At 41.6% G+C, this 14887-nt stretch overlaps 1 protein-coding gene and 1 pseudogene across 3 annotated transcripts in view; both read right to left on the bottom strand.

Annotated features, from left to right (window-relative positions):
* Inpp4b (inositol polyphosphate-4-phosphatase type II B) overlaps window positions 1–14887 on the bottom strand; it is a 345013-nt gene that overhangs the window by 250519 nt on the left and 79607 nt on the right. The window lies entirely within an intron of this gene.
* Window positions 11476–14215, bottom strand: LOC127209606 (voltage-dependent anion-selective channel protein 1-like; annotated as a pseudogene).

Raw genomic sequence — 14887 nt, 5'->3', positions numbered from 1 at the left:
ACCTCTATGTCTCTATAACTTATTTCCGATTGGTCAGGTTTCCCTAGCCATGGAATTTTCCTCAGTGCATTGTAATCACTGTTTCACTCTCAGCCTCTGTGACAAGATCTGTCCCTTCAAGACAGCAGGGTAGACCGATGGGACTTTGGGAGAAAGGCTACCGTTCTGGTATTCTGCTGGAACGTATGACATGGAGGGAGACTCTCACAGCCCACTTCAAGATTCTGCCTCCCACAGTGACCACAAAATGAGATTTCAGCATAAGACACAAGCGTCATGCTAACAGCTGCCTCAGAGGCCAGCGTTACTTAGAGTTCTCATTTGTTTTTAAATGGAGGTTTGCAGTCAGACTGTGGTGAGGATGGACTAAAGCGAAGTAGCTCGTGCCAAACCTTTGTTTTCAACATTATCTCAGCAAACGCATATCAAGTATTAATTACACCATTATACAATCTGTAGATCTCAGGGAGTTAAAGGTTAATAAAATAAAGCATTTTTTGTGGGCTTTATTTTGGGGGAAGTGTTGTCTATTTTGTTTTGTTTTCTATTTGTTTGTTTGTCTGTTTTGTCTATGGACAATAACAATGACCTTGCTACTTAGGAGTCAAACATTCCAAAGTAATTGATAATAATTTTTAATTTTCAAAAACTCACCAGTGAGTCTGGGATAGTAAAAGATTTCACTATTGCTCAAATTTATTTTTGAATATAGAGCACGTAACATGTGCAAACTTAGGTGATTTTGACAACAGAATGAATCTAGCAATGTGGAAGTATGGTCCTCAGCATCTTGGAGCTATCATTTAGAAGTTCATCCTGAACACTTACAGCTCACTAGCTCACCTGTGGTGATTGTAGAGCCATTGTTACAAACCCAGGGGCAAAAGATATTTTCTATTGATGTGGTGGTTTGAATAGGAACGCCCCCATAGGCTCATTTTAATGCTTGATCATTAGAGAGTAGAACTTTTTTTTACAAGAAATAGGAGGTGTGGCCTTGTTGGAGGAAGTGTGTCACTGGGAGTAGGCTTGGGTTTCAAATGCTCAAGCTAGGACTAATTTCTCTCTCTCTCTTCTCTCTCTCTCTCTCTCTCTCTCTCTCTCTCTCTCTCTCTCTCTCTGTCTCTTTCTCTGTCTCTGTCTCTCTGTGTCTCTTTGTCTGTCTGTCTGTCTGTCTGTCTGTCTGTCTGTCTGTCTCTCTCTCTCTCTGGATGTGTGTGTGTTTCTCTGTATCTGTCTCTCTGTCTCTGTCTTTCTGTCTCTGTCTCTCTGTATGTTGATTGTCTCAGCTAGCTCTCTAGAACTATGTCTGCCTGAGTGTGGCCATGAGGATAATGGACTAAACCTCTGAAGCTATAAACCAGCCCCAATGAAATGTTTTCCTTCACAAGAGTTACTGTGGTCATGGTGTCTCATCATAGCAATAGAACATTAACTAAGGCACTCAATGAAAGGTACTTTTTTAACATAAGAGATAATAAGGTTTGCAAGCAACTCTATAAAAAGGGGAAGTGGTTCAGCCACCTCTAAAGCAGGTCTTCTTAACATATGAGTCTCAAAGGATATTTTATGTGTGAATTATAACAACTTGGCTCTTAATACCTGTGAAATTCCTAAGATCCCCTCCAATATCAAGAATAAGTAAATCATAATTCTTATGGGAAAGGGATATTATTTATATTTACTTATCTTTCTCAGAGACATAGCAGGTTTTGTAAGAGGTATCCAGGTCAAGCACGCATACATTTTAGTAAAAATTATCCCCCACACTGGTGATCTAAAATTGTTGTGATTAGTGTGTTGATAATTTTTCTGTCGTAGTAAAAAAAAAAAATACCTGAAAGAATCAATTTAAAGGGAGAAAATGCTTATTTGGGTTCCTGTTTTCAGAGATATTGGCCCATGTTTGCTCTGTTCTACACTGTTGAGCCTGTGGCAGAACGGTAATGGATGTAGTAAAGAACATCTGTTTATCTCAGGGAAAGGAAAGAAAAAGAAAGATGCTAGGGTCCTAAAATCCCTTTCAGGGACATGTTCCAATGATCTAACTTTTTCCCACCAAGACCTGCCTCCTGAGGTTTCCATCCGCACAGGCTGGCTGCTAAGGTTCAGCTAATGACCAAGCTGTAACGTCAGCCTTGACAGCACCTTAGAATTAAGCATCGCTGACATATTTCTGTTTCTGTGTTCATTTTACTGTCAATTCATAAGCCGTGCCCTGGTAAAAAATTAAATCAAAAGCTACCATGAAAGGACCCACACATCAGGATATTTTTCAAGGCTCATTTTCCTTGCAATTCTAATATGCAGCCAGAAATAAATAGGAAACTTCACGTGAGAATTGTAAAAAATAATTTCATTTTACTTTTAGTTACATGTATATGTGTGTAGGGGTGGGGTCGACATGAGTGACTGAGGGAGGCAGAGGAGAGCTGGAGTTACAGGTAGCTGTGGGATACCCAATATCACTGCTGGACCCAAACTCAAGTCCTCTCCAAGAGCAGTGTGCCCTTCACCAATGACCCATCTCAGGATTGCTCTTTAAATATCAAGTTATATGGTGATTTCTTTAAGTGTTAAGTAACTACATAACTCAAGATGGGGCCCCCTAAGAGGGAGCTTAGGCTTGCCCTTTGAGAAGCAAATGTTTATGGTGGAGAGGGCTGACCAATTAAATCAAAGACGGAACCAAGACAGAAAGGCACCGAAGTTTCAGTTCCACTGGAGGCTGTTGACTGAACTGCTTTCCCCCAAATTCACATGCTGACGCCTTCGTTTATCCTCGGGACCTCTGAGAGTGACTGTGCTCGATGGCAGGGACCAAACTGCTAGTGAGATGATGAGGTTAAGGGGTTAGGGCTGTAGGTCAACAGACCTGGTATTAGTGCAACACCTGTAAGAAGAAATGCTCATGAAAATCTTGTGCAGAAGATAGCAAGAGAGTGCCTACTTGCATGGCAAGAAGAGTCCTTTTGAGGAGACCCTTTGCCTGTCTCTCTATGTTGCACTTCCTCATTATAGTACTATGAAAAAGTTCATTTCTACTGTATAAATACCCATTCTGTGGCATTTGCCCTGAGCAGCTCGGTGATGACACTGGCTTTGCGTGGTATGACTTTGCAAGACACAACTAAGATCACAGCCAGTCATTGCTTCTCAGCCCTCAAAGAGCACAAGACTTTCTTACAGGTTTTCTGTGTCTCTCTTTAAAAGCATTACATCTCACACTGCCTCACAATCTTGCACATTTCCTTTGCATAAAAGTAGCCTGGAATTTGAGTCCATTTTTGGCCTCAAGTTTGTCATTTCAGCCACACATGCAACCCAGACTCTTTGTGGCGTTCCCTGAATGCCAGCGCCGGTGTTGTGCTCGGGGAGACCTTGGTATTTTAGGCTTGCAGCTCCAGCAGGCTCCTCGGATGTCTCCAGGCGAGAAATGGCCTGTTTGTCCTCCTGTATCGACTCATGTGCCCTCTGTGCTTCTGAACTGCCCTGATTTTTGTCCTTCTCCTTAGTCTCCAAGGCACCGTGGAACTGTGGGAGAATCTGTTCTGTTTCCCCTCCCCCCATCCTTTGCCTGGTCCTTTAGCTCTTACTTCACAGAAATTTAGTAAATCAGTTTTGGATTAATGGGCGGAAAAAAGCTACTCACAGACATCTTAATATTTCCATTTCCCACTTAACCCAATACAGAGATGGAAAGCTTTGCAGATTTTTCTTCCTCCATACAGCCAACAGCCCGCTGTTCAGCAGATCCTCAATACACAAAAATCTCCATAGATGGAATTTACTCTATTTGGTCATTTCTGCTTACACAGTGTGGTGATGTGTTCAAATATATGAATTTTGTCATCTGTCTGGCTCTTATTCTATGTGTAGTCAGAGTATTGTTTGCCCCATGTCCCACAACATACTCAAACAGAATTTGTATGCACATAGTGTGTGTGTGCTTGCATTTGTGTTTGTGTGTGTATGTATGGGTTTGTGTGTGTGTGTGTATTTGAGTATGTAAGCATGTGTGGCTCTGTGTGTGTGTTTGTTTGTGTGTGTGTGTGTGTGTGTGTGTGTGTGCGCGCGCGTGCCCTGATATTGCACCCAGGGTCTCATGTATACTATGTATGTGCTCTACTCCTAAGTTATACCCTGACTCTGAATTTCTTAATATTCAGAAGTTGTTGGGAAGCTAATATAACTTCCCAACTAAAAAAATGAAAACTAGTATTTCATAAAGGTTCCTAAGTGTGACTGCAAAAGTATATAAAATTGTGCCTTATCTGTTAGTTTGTTCATTGAGAAGTCTCAAAAACCACTTGCAAGTACATATCTATAAGTGTCTCTTCTGGTAATAGCATTTGTCCCAAAGCCTGAATATCCTCCAAAATGGTGTAATCATTATTGACAGTGATAGGCTATATTGGTTGTTAGTAGGTAAATACAATCATCTTTCAATGTCAAAACACATTGTACCAAATTGTACGCACATGAACATTCTACAGATGTCAAAGCAAATGTAAGCACAGTTTTAGTTTGGATGCATCCTGTGTAAGTAAGATGTTTTTTGTTTCTCCAAGGCTGTGATTTTCACATCACCGCTCTGTAGTCACATGGGTCCCTTTACATTGAATGGCTGGCTCTTAAAGACTTCTAATTTCTCTCTATGAACAAGCTCGGGTACTAAAGTCTAGCGATCACACAGGAGGCATGTGGTTCTTCAGGTTAATGTTGGCTGTGATGGGGCTCCAGACTGCTATAACTCTGAGCATCCCTGCAGTTACCTACATCTTATCCCATCTCCCTTTCCAATGATAAAAAGATCTATAGCACACAGGTGAAAGAGTTTGGAACAGCAAAATGTCCACAGATATTTCCTTTCTTTCGTAGGTTGTGTCTGGAATATCCACACATTCTGCTGAAAATAAGAACTGTCAAAAGAAAGAGGTTAGTCCCTCTAGAGCTGTTCCACTCTTCTCTCCTTGTGTTTTATTTCTGCATCTTCCTGAAACCAGCACAAGTCTAGGAGGGTGGGAATCCTCCAGACAGACAAAGTGGACGAGCCCAGTGCTGTACTGCTCACTTACCTGAAGCAAAAGGAACAAATCTCCCAAGAGCTGTGCACGTTAAAGCAAGGGATTTCTTTAAGTACTAAGAAATATTTAAACACTTAAAATGGAAATAAAATACAACACTCTTTACAATGCAAAGTGCATATTCTAAGTTGGGATCCACAGGTACTGAGGGAAAGGGCTGGACCCTGACTAAGCAGCGGTTCTCTGTGTGTAAGAACCCCATTCCTCATCACTTACTGCTGTAGTCTGTGCCTGGAATATCCGCCTATCTATCAAGGGCTTGAGGCCCAGCTTGACACTATAAGGATGTAGTGGAAACCTCAGGAGGTGAGTCTTAATGGGATAGCTTTAGATGGTCAATAGTGTGCCTTTGAAGGGGAAAGTAGACCCAGTCTCTTCTTCTTCTTCCTATTTTCCATGAATTGGGCAGTTTTGCTCTTCATGCCAGGATCTACTCCTTCATTAAACCCAAAGTCAACAATGCTGGTGAGTCATTAATGAAAAGTTGTATTTTAATAGCGACAGAAAACTAACATACTCCTCCAACATGGATATTATTAATATATAAAGTTCTTACAGAGCCCAGTTCAATTCCATATATTCTACACCAAGAATTCCTCAGGTCAGACCGCCCTCCACAGATAATTCCATCTGCACCCCTGTCTTCATCCAACATAGTAACATACAAAATTGTTTCATCATTCTGAAAAGTGGAGGAAAAGTCATTAAGACTGACTAATCTCATACTAGACTTGTGTGCTTTTAAGAACTTGCATGCTTTTAAAGAACTTGTGTGCTTTTAAGAATTTTCTACCTTCAAAACAGAGAATTGAAAGCTTATGATTGGCGAATCAAGACAGTGAAAGCAAAGTAAAAACAAAACAAAAACAAAATTAAAAAGAACAACAAAAAAAAAATCCTAGGCTCAGATTCAATTATTTTAGGGATACATATGCTAATTTGAACACAGAGTCATCTCAAATCTGTATAGCACTATTATTGCCCATTTTTCAGGTGAGAAAACAGGGTTTTAGAAAATCAAAGTATTTGTCAATATCAGTTCTTTGGCAAGAAGAAGGTTTGACTTTAGATGGTCTGTTTTTGAGGGCTGTACCCCATGACAACGTGTCTTTTCAGAGCCAGCAATAATGGTGATTCTAATGGGCTTTCCTAGGGTTGCTTAATGAAAGTTTTTAAAACTAACATTCTATTAGCCTTAAGGAATAGAAGCAGATACAATTGATCACACAACTAGATTCAAAAACACTATCGTTACATATTAACAGCCCCCAATTAAAACCACAGTCATGAGTTAATGAACAGGCTATTAGACAGACAACAGTCATAGCAGCACAAACACGTGTCTATTAATTGGCTGCTCCCTATAAGTCATTAGCCCAATGATCTAAGGTGAAAAAATTTCTAGGTAGCATCAAAACAATTGTGGAATTGCCCAAGCATTCCATATGGACATTTACAGCTTAGATTTTGTTTGTTCTTATCAAGAGATTAAAGAGCCTTGTTAAAAAATGAGTTATATAGTATACCCATAAAGCATTTTTACAGGAAATAGAAAAATAGGTTAATTTGAGGAATGGAATGGATTGCATCCAGGAATACCAATGCATCTACTCAGCACGTACTGCCTTCCTTCCCAGGCAAAACGGAGATGGTAATTCCAATAGCTGGATTCTACTGTCACAATATATTCCTTCTCTGTGGGAACTTTACCAAAGCTTGTGATTCATGGGTTAGTAAGTCTCAACACAGCTGCTTACAGTCACCCATAGAAGTTTTAAAATGTATGTGCTCATGTCAAGGTCTCTGTCCTCACTCCTTCAACTAGACCACTCTAAGCACAGATGTTTCTTCATGGCTGTTTGCTTCCAGTATATGCTGGGAGAGAAGCGAGGCTCAAACCTTAACTTTCAACTTGCAGGAAAACAAAACTCAGAGAGGAATAGCTTTCTCACCAAGACATATAACCACTGAATAAGTGGAGAGATTAGTGTCTCAGCATAAACCAGCTGTTTCTTAAGACAGTGTTTTAGCCCCACTACCATGTAGAGAGTGGCTGTGTATCAGCTGCCCGTGACTCTTGCCATTTTGGTTGTGAGTCTAGCCTTTAAGGCTAAGCCATCCCTCCAGCGCATCCTGGCAATTCTTGTTCAAGCCACACATCTGCAGTTCTAATGCAACCAGGGGACTGTAAGGTCAAAACTGTGTCCCTACTGATCTTCAGGGAATAGTTTCCTTTTGAACTCTCATTCCTTGCCCAGAACACAGTAGACTATTCTCAAGCTTGTATGACCTAAGCTATCACAAAATACTACACACAGAGTGCAGACAGCCTTTCCTTATTGGTCAGAACTTAAAGAGATTTACACACATAAATCTGCTACCTTCTTAGGAGAGGTTTTGTTTTCCCATGACAAGTTTCAAATGTGTATGTAACTTTAATAATAGACTATTTGTGACTTTACATAAATTAGGGCTTTGAATGTCCTAAGTTTTGATTTCTAACGTAGGAAGCAACAGTGGCTAGCACAACATTTGTAAACAAAGTCCCTAAGATTCTCAAGAATTTATAAGATCTGAAAGTCTCCTGAGACTCAGTGTTGGAGAAATTTTGCTGCAAGCATGCTTCACTGTTGGGTCAATCTCACCCTTTTGTGGAAGGTTTTTGTGTCAAAGTCACTGTCAGATGTTAGGGGATTTGTCACAGGCACCAAAAACCTTAGGCACCCAACTCCTGTAGGCTTCTAATATCCAGGCCACCATATACCACAGTGCACCCCACCCTGTACCATAGTGCTCCCCACCATGCACCACAATGCTCCCCACCATGTACCACAATGCTCCCCACCATGTACCATAGTGATCTCCAACATATACTACAGTGCTCCCCTCCATGTACCACAGTTCTCCCCACCATGCACTACAGCTCTCCTGACCATGCACCACAACGCACCTCACCATATACCACAGTGTTCTCCACCATATACCACAGTGCTCCCCCACCATGCACCACAATTATCCCCACCATGCACCACAATTATCCCCACCTCCCCACCATGTACCACAGTGCACCTGACCATGAACCACAGTTCTCCCTACCATATACCACAGTGCTCCTCACCATGCACCAAAGTGCTCCCCATCCTGCACCACAGTTCCCCCCACCATGTACCGCAGTGCTCCCAACCATATACCAGTCTCCCCATCACGCACCATAGTGCTCCCCACCCTGCACCACAGTGCTCCTCTGAGCTTGGTTTCCCTTTGGTCTTTGTGACTTTGTTGAGGAAAGGCAACATAGTCATGAACAAGGAACACTCTCTTTATGGATCACAGGTGAGCATCAGCAGGAGATGGAAAATATCAAACTAGGGAAAGTATGTACCAAAGTGAAGCAGCACAGTGCTGGTAAGTGTAACTAACTGAAGTTATGTCACCAGTTCCAGTTACTCTGACTCTGTGACTTTAAATCATTTTTAATGAGAAAGTCTCAACTCTATGGAAAGAATAGTGTCTCAGCGGGCCAAGAAAACATTAAGTGCAGAGACTGTGAAACCAAAGAACTGATAATTCAAAGAGAAGAAGAGACAAGGGGTGAGGAGCGGGGTGAAAGGAAGGAAGACTACAGTAACATTGGGTTCATATTGCAATTATGAGAGGAACTCCAGTAGGGTTCTGAGCCAAGACACGAGGTGATCTTTTTCATGCCTCCAAAATAGCATCCAATATGTGGAGAACAGATGGCAAGAGGTCAATAATGGGAGGAGATGAGATAGAGCCCTTTACAAATGAGAGTCAGATGATAGCTATTCTCCTTTTTCTGGAGTCAGGACCAAGCTAGCTATGCAAGTTTTAGGAAACTCACAATTGAGTTCTCTTGAGTCAGGAGTTTTCAAATATTTATATAAAGCGTATTGATTTTGACAGAAAACATGAGTATGAAAATTCCTGTGAGTGTGGTTGCATTCACCCTTGAGGGAAATGATGCTCATGGGCCACAAACAGATCTTAATCATTATTGAAGTAACTTTAGCACTAATAATAAATGATATGCCATTTTTATCTTACGTATATTGTAGCTTCAATGGCACATCTCTTAAAATACAGAAATATTTAGAGGCACATAATTTAGAGGAGGGAATTCAGTTCCACAGGAAAGGTGTACAAGCTGGGGCCACCATATAGTTACAATAACCCGTGGAAGCCTAAAATAAGAGTGTCAGTGGAAAAACGTAACTTTGGCAGGACCCTAGAGTGGAGTTGAACAGCAAATAGCTGTTGCTTCTTTCTGCTTTACACCATATCAGCAAAGCAGGGCTTCAAAGACATGGAACTGGGAAATGATGACACATGCAGAAATGCACAAAATCCCACAAGGGTTAAAAGCAAACTCCTCCCCCTAGTACTTAAAGTTCTATCAACAGGACTTGGGGAGAATGTGTGGACACAGCCGTGTGCCTGGCTGCACCCATGCCTGGCTTTGTAACTCGAGTGAGAAGCCATGCTTCATCTGTCTTAAAGAACCAGCCCTGTGACATGCTTCTTTGTCAACTGAGATGTTGCCTCCACGTTGTACAAAGCAACAGGCAGTCACACACACACACACACACACACACACACACACACACACACACACACACACACATTCTACAAGGCAGGTCAATTTCAGCAAACTGTATTTAACAAACGCCAAAATAGACCTGAATAACCAAACCACAAAGTTTTACAAATTGTATAATCACATGTGCTTTGGGATTGTACTATCACAAGGAAACCAAATTTGAAATCAAAAGCTTAACATCAAAAACCTTAACTGTTGGAAAATCTCTGTCATGTGATTCTGTGCTTGAGTTGGGTTTATACTCAAGTGTTCTTGCTGCCTTGGGGCTGACAAATCACAAGGAATGCGTTCAGGCATCTTAGGCAATTCTAAAGTCCAAAGCACTGAGCAATGTCCACTCATATGAGAAATACAAAGGGTTGTCACAAACTCAACTTGACACAAGATAAGCTTTTTACTGCGTTCATTTCTTCAGATGAATTTTCCTACAATGCTGTCAGGAAGAAACTAAAACACTTCACCCTACTGAGCTCCTCGTTCTCATAGATTAGATGAAGCTGCAAGAGCAAAGTTCAATAGATTTCATCCTAACCTGTTTTCTCCTTTCCTTTACCTTTTGAATGTCCTATTTCTTTTTTGAAAGATTTTCTGAGGCCTCAATAGTTTATTCACGTTTTATTTTTAAGAGATGTTAATAACAGAAGACAGTTATGTCCGTAGTATTGTCTTGGTGTGACTGCCATCACCTGCTCAGCTCAGAGCTGGAGATCTCAGAAGCTAAATCATACTCTGATGCAATGTCAGAAAAAAAGAAATTAAAAGGCAAGAGGGGGAGAAAGAGAGGTGGAAGAGGAAAAGGAACAAGATGAAGAAGAAGAAGAAGAAGAAGAAGAAGAAGAAGAAGAAGAAGAAGAAGAAGAAGAAGAAGAAGAAGAAGAAGAAGAAGAAGAAGAAACAATACTACACACAAGGAAAAATTAAGTCCTGACTGGCCACCCCCATCGTGCCTATCCCCTCTCCACCCTAAAATGACACAAAAGAAATAGCCCAGGCATCCTGAAGACTACCAAAACAGGTAACTGATGGGCTAGGAAGGAAGAGGACATGATGATCTGCCTACAAAAGGCTCTTTCACATAGGTGTGCACACGCTTCTCAGCAATGACGATCGGGACACCCAAGTTGGATGCTCAGGAAATCACGATATCATCAGTAGACTCGATGCAGATCTACAAAGAGCCCACCCATGCTTCCCACTTCCACTTGCAGCCTGGCATCTCTAGAGAGGCTCCTCCCCGGCCACTTTCACAGCTTAAAGAACCCTTTCTGGAATGGAGTTTCTGCTGACCCTCCAAAATGGCAACACCTTAAAGTGAGTCCTCCTTACCCTAGAGGACTAGTGTTTCTCAATTCTCGAGTTCCCGACACACAACATTGAAAGACATGCTAAATTCTGAAGGTAGCTATGCTACAAAATAGCTTAAAATTAACGACTGTACGGTAATACTCATTTATCCTTGATCTTCCGATCCTAGGTCATGTTTGCGGATGCCTGCACTGATGTTCCTGTCATCCAACTGAGCTGACAGCGCCCTTTTGATGCCTGCCTTTAGCAGTGGTTTTCAACCTGCGGGTCCCGACCATTTTTTGTGTGGTGGGGTCAAACCACCCTTTCACAGGAGTCACAGAGGACACTGGAAATATTAGGCATTTATATTATGATTCATAACAGTAGCGAAATATTACAGTTATGAAGTAGCAATGTTATGGTTGGGGTCGCCACAGCGTGAGGAATCGTATTGAGGAGTTGCAGCATTAGAAAGGTTGAGAACTACTGCTCTAGGGTCTGAGTGCGCCCTAAGCCAATCAGGCTAGAGTTGTTCACTTGTCCAGAAAAGCTGGCATTGGGGTCAACCTGAGTCTTGGATGCTATTCCCAAGCAAGTGTTACTGTTTCCTGCTATCCAGGCAAGACTGACAGCCGTCTCCCCCTTCTTGTTCACCTTCTGGTAAATGGACCAGACTCTGTCCCATTGTTCACACTGATATGAAGCTGGAATTGGTCTACCTTGGAGCCAACTGGAAAATTGCTCTGGGTCATTCAGGACTTCAATGTCTCAAAATTCTGGTAGTTAGCTAGCCAGCCAGCCCTTATAGCCAAGTAACAGAGCGCCCCTAGATCAAGGGCCTAAAGTTATCAAAGTCCACATCGTTGCCCAGGTTTGATGTGATCCATCTTGTACCCTGCCTTGATTTTAGCATTTCCCCACCTCAGTATTAGGCCAGAGGGATGAATCAAAGGTCAGCTTAAGTCAGCATGAGAGCTGGTCCTCTTCGTGCCCAGAGTGTTGTCTGTGTTCCACTTCTGTAACTCTCATGTCCGTACTCAGCCCACCTGTCCTTGATTTCTCAGGCCACCATTCATTTTGGTCATCTGCATTTTGGCAAAGCCTGAGCTGGTTCATTTCAATCCATTCTCAGACTTTGTTTTCAAATCAAGTTTTATTAAGCCAACACAGTAGCCCTTGGCAAAGACATTCCTTTAGGACTTACAGAGATCAGCACATGTGCAAGCACAGCCATCTTGGAGGTGGTAATGAGGGAGCAGCAGCCACTGTGAGGACTCAATTCTTTGAAATTTTAAATATGGCGTTTAAAGTCATATTCACCGCCCCCCTCAACTTCTAAAGAACCTATGCTTTCGAGGCAGCTGATGACTACAAAAAAAAACAGTATCTTCTGGACATACAGGACAGCAGCTCATACAAACACACACCAGCTGTGACAGCATGTACAAAACCAATGCAAGCCTAAACTAGACCAGATCCCAGCATGGAGAGAGGCACTGGACACACCACCTCACTCTAAGTCACAGAGTTACTGGAAATGGGTCGCTCTGGGAAAGGGAGAGACAGCTTTCCCAAGGAGCATAGCTTTTGTTTTTATTTTTTGTTTTTATTTTAAGAACACTGTCATGCAGTAAATGTTTAACTGTTGACTCCCAGAAGCTAGGGGTAGAATGTTATGAGCTATCTGTTATCTATCTGTGGCATAAACCTCTCAACTAGAGATACCATACTATTGACTTGAGATACCAGCTACAGGGTTGGCAGATAGGTGTGTGGTCAGCTCTCCCAGGCTCTTACAAGCAGGTTCTATTATAGGATCTGTGTGGTCCAGTGGTGGGGATGTCTGTGAAGCCTAGCCATTGCCATTCTAGCATGTAATGAGATGGGCTGCAGCTACCACAGGCTTTTACAAGGAGAAATTAGCACACAGCCACATTTTAACGTATAATCCTTTCATCTTATGTGTCACAAGATAAGATCATGTCCTCAAAACCAATCATTTTAATTAAATTAGGGCTCAGTAGAGCCCAGATGCCGAGCTAAGATGAACCCAGCACTATCTGCTCAATCAGATTCCTAATTGAAGAATTCTTTTAAAACCAATGGAAACTTTGGTCATGGGAAAGAGACACACACACTCTCTCCAAGAGTCTGGCTTGCGAGAACTGAACTGGTCTCATGACATATCTGGGCCCCAGGGTCAGTGTTAAGAGCCCTGGCAGTGAGTGCTGGATGCTTCAAAATTTTTTATCTTTGGAGTGTATAATTGTGAGTTTTGCAGGCCACAGTTCACATTTTATACCCGTGTTTAGAAAAGTAATCTCACTCAAGGTCCCAAAAAACAAGGGAAAAAATACCCAGACACTGCCAGTCCATAAATGGTTTGTGGTTTCTAGGTGAGAGTCAAAGCAAATAGAAAAATCTCCCATTAAGGAATTTTAAAATGTTTCCCTAATTAAGCAGAGGATTCTTTTTGCTTTTTCTTTTTTAAAATGTTGATGATCCTGATAATGTCACCGCTAGAAGGAAAGGTAAAATCTAGGAAGCTGGTTTACTTTAGTATAATTAGTCCCACCCAAGCTTTGTGGGGCTTGTTTTGTTTTACATAACAAAGAAAAACCAAAACTTGCATTTGTTACATCAGATGATTTTATCGATAATAGAGGAAGAAAATGTATAACCCATAATGAGACCCTTTTTTCCTTTAAAAAAAAAGCAGACACGGTGTCAGTAAACATTTAGAACAGACTTGGTAAGCATGGTTAAATGAGCAGCCTTCACGGGACAGAGCAATGTTCATGAAATGAACAATAGAATAGAAAACATATTAAATGATCATTTTAAAACCAGCTGGACTGATTGTCAATAAACTTAGGGAAATTAGCATCCATGCTTACAAAAGAGGAACATCATCAATCTGGTAAAGAAGGAGAAAAAAAAAAAAAAAAAACAGGACATGGTTTGATATGAAAACCTGAAAAAGAGCTCGACAGTTCAAAGAGCAAATAGATGGATTCTCACAAGTAAATAGGGTTTGGGCCTAGACAAGACCACAGAAGGATCACAACCAAGCAACTTTTCTCTTCTCAGTTAGTGGCAAATTTGTGCCTATACGCAATGCATTTTTTTTTTACTCCTTTTTTTCCGTTTAGTACCTTTTAAAGCCAGGTGTAACCTGAGAAATGTAAGGTCTGATAGTGTGAATGAAGCCATCCGTGTGCATCCCGAGCGCAGGGGCGGAGCAGGGCCACACCAAGGATGCCTGATCTGGTTAGCGAGTGTCACACATCTGTCAATCAGCACTACTACAAGTGGGGTCTGTGAGTGACAGTCCTGGAATCACCTGGGAAGTTCTTAGGAATGCAGACTCCTTTGGGCCTATGTTGGTTTGATTATTATGCTCTGTGGCACAGGATAGTCAGGTAATCCCTGAGTACATTAAAGACTGAGAAGCACCGAAGCAAAGACCCATTCATTTAAAATGGAGGAGTTTGCCAAACCAATGGATTGCTCCTTCCTATCTTATCCGTTTTGTGGAAGTCAGGAAGATGGCAAAATAACAGAATATTTAGTTAAGATATATTTCATATTCAAGTTATTTATATACAAGTTAAAAGTATTCATTTTGTTCCATCACAGTAAGGTTCTCATAAGTATGAAAAAAGGAAGAAAAGTCCACTGTAGAAGTTGATTGCATCATCTTGTGTTTATACGGATGACCAATTTTCCCTTTTGTCACCACCTGGATAGATCTCTTCACGGACATCTGAGATCTGCTCCCCTGATAAGTTCAAATGCAGCCTAGAAGCTCTAGTTACGTTTGCCACGCGGCACTTGAGACTCTCCCAAGGTTGTTAGAGCTGACCATTGTGCCTCTGACCTCTCCTTCCCCTGG

Source organism: Acomys russatus, chromosome 26 (genome assembly GCF_903995435.1).
Source record: "Acomys russatus chromosome 26, mAcoRus1.1, whole genome shotgun sequence".
Lineage (NCBI taxonomy): Eukaryota > Metazoa > Chordata > Mammalia > Rodentia > Muridae > Acomys > Acomys russatus.
The sequence above is the reverse complement of the archived record's forward strand: the minus strand, read 5'-3'. Positions and strand labels throughout refer to the sequence as shown.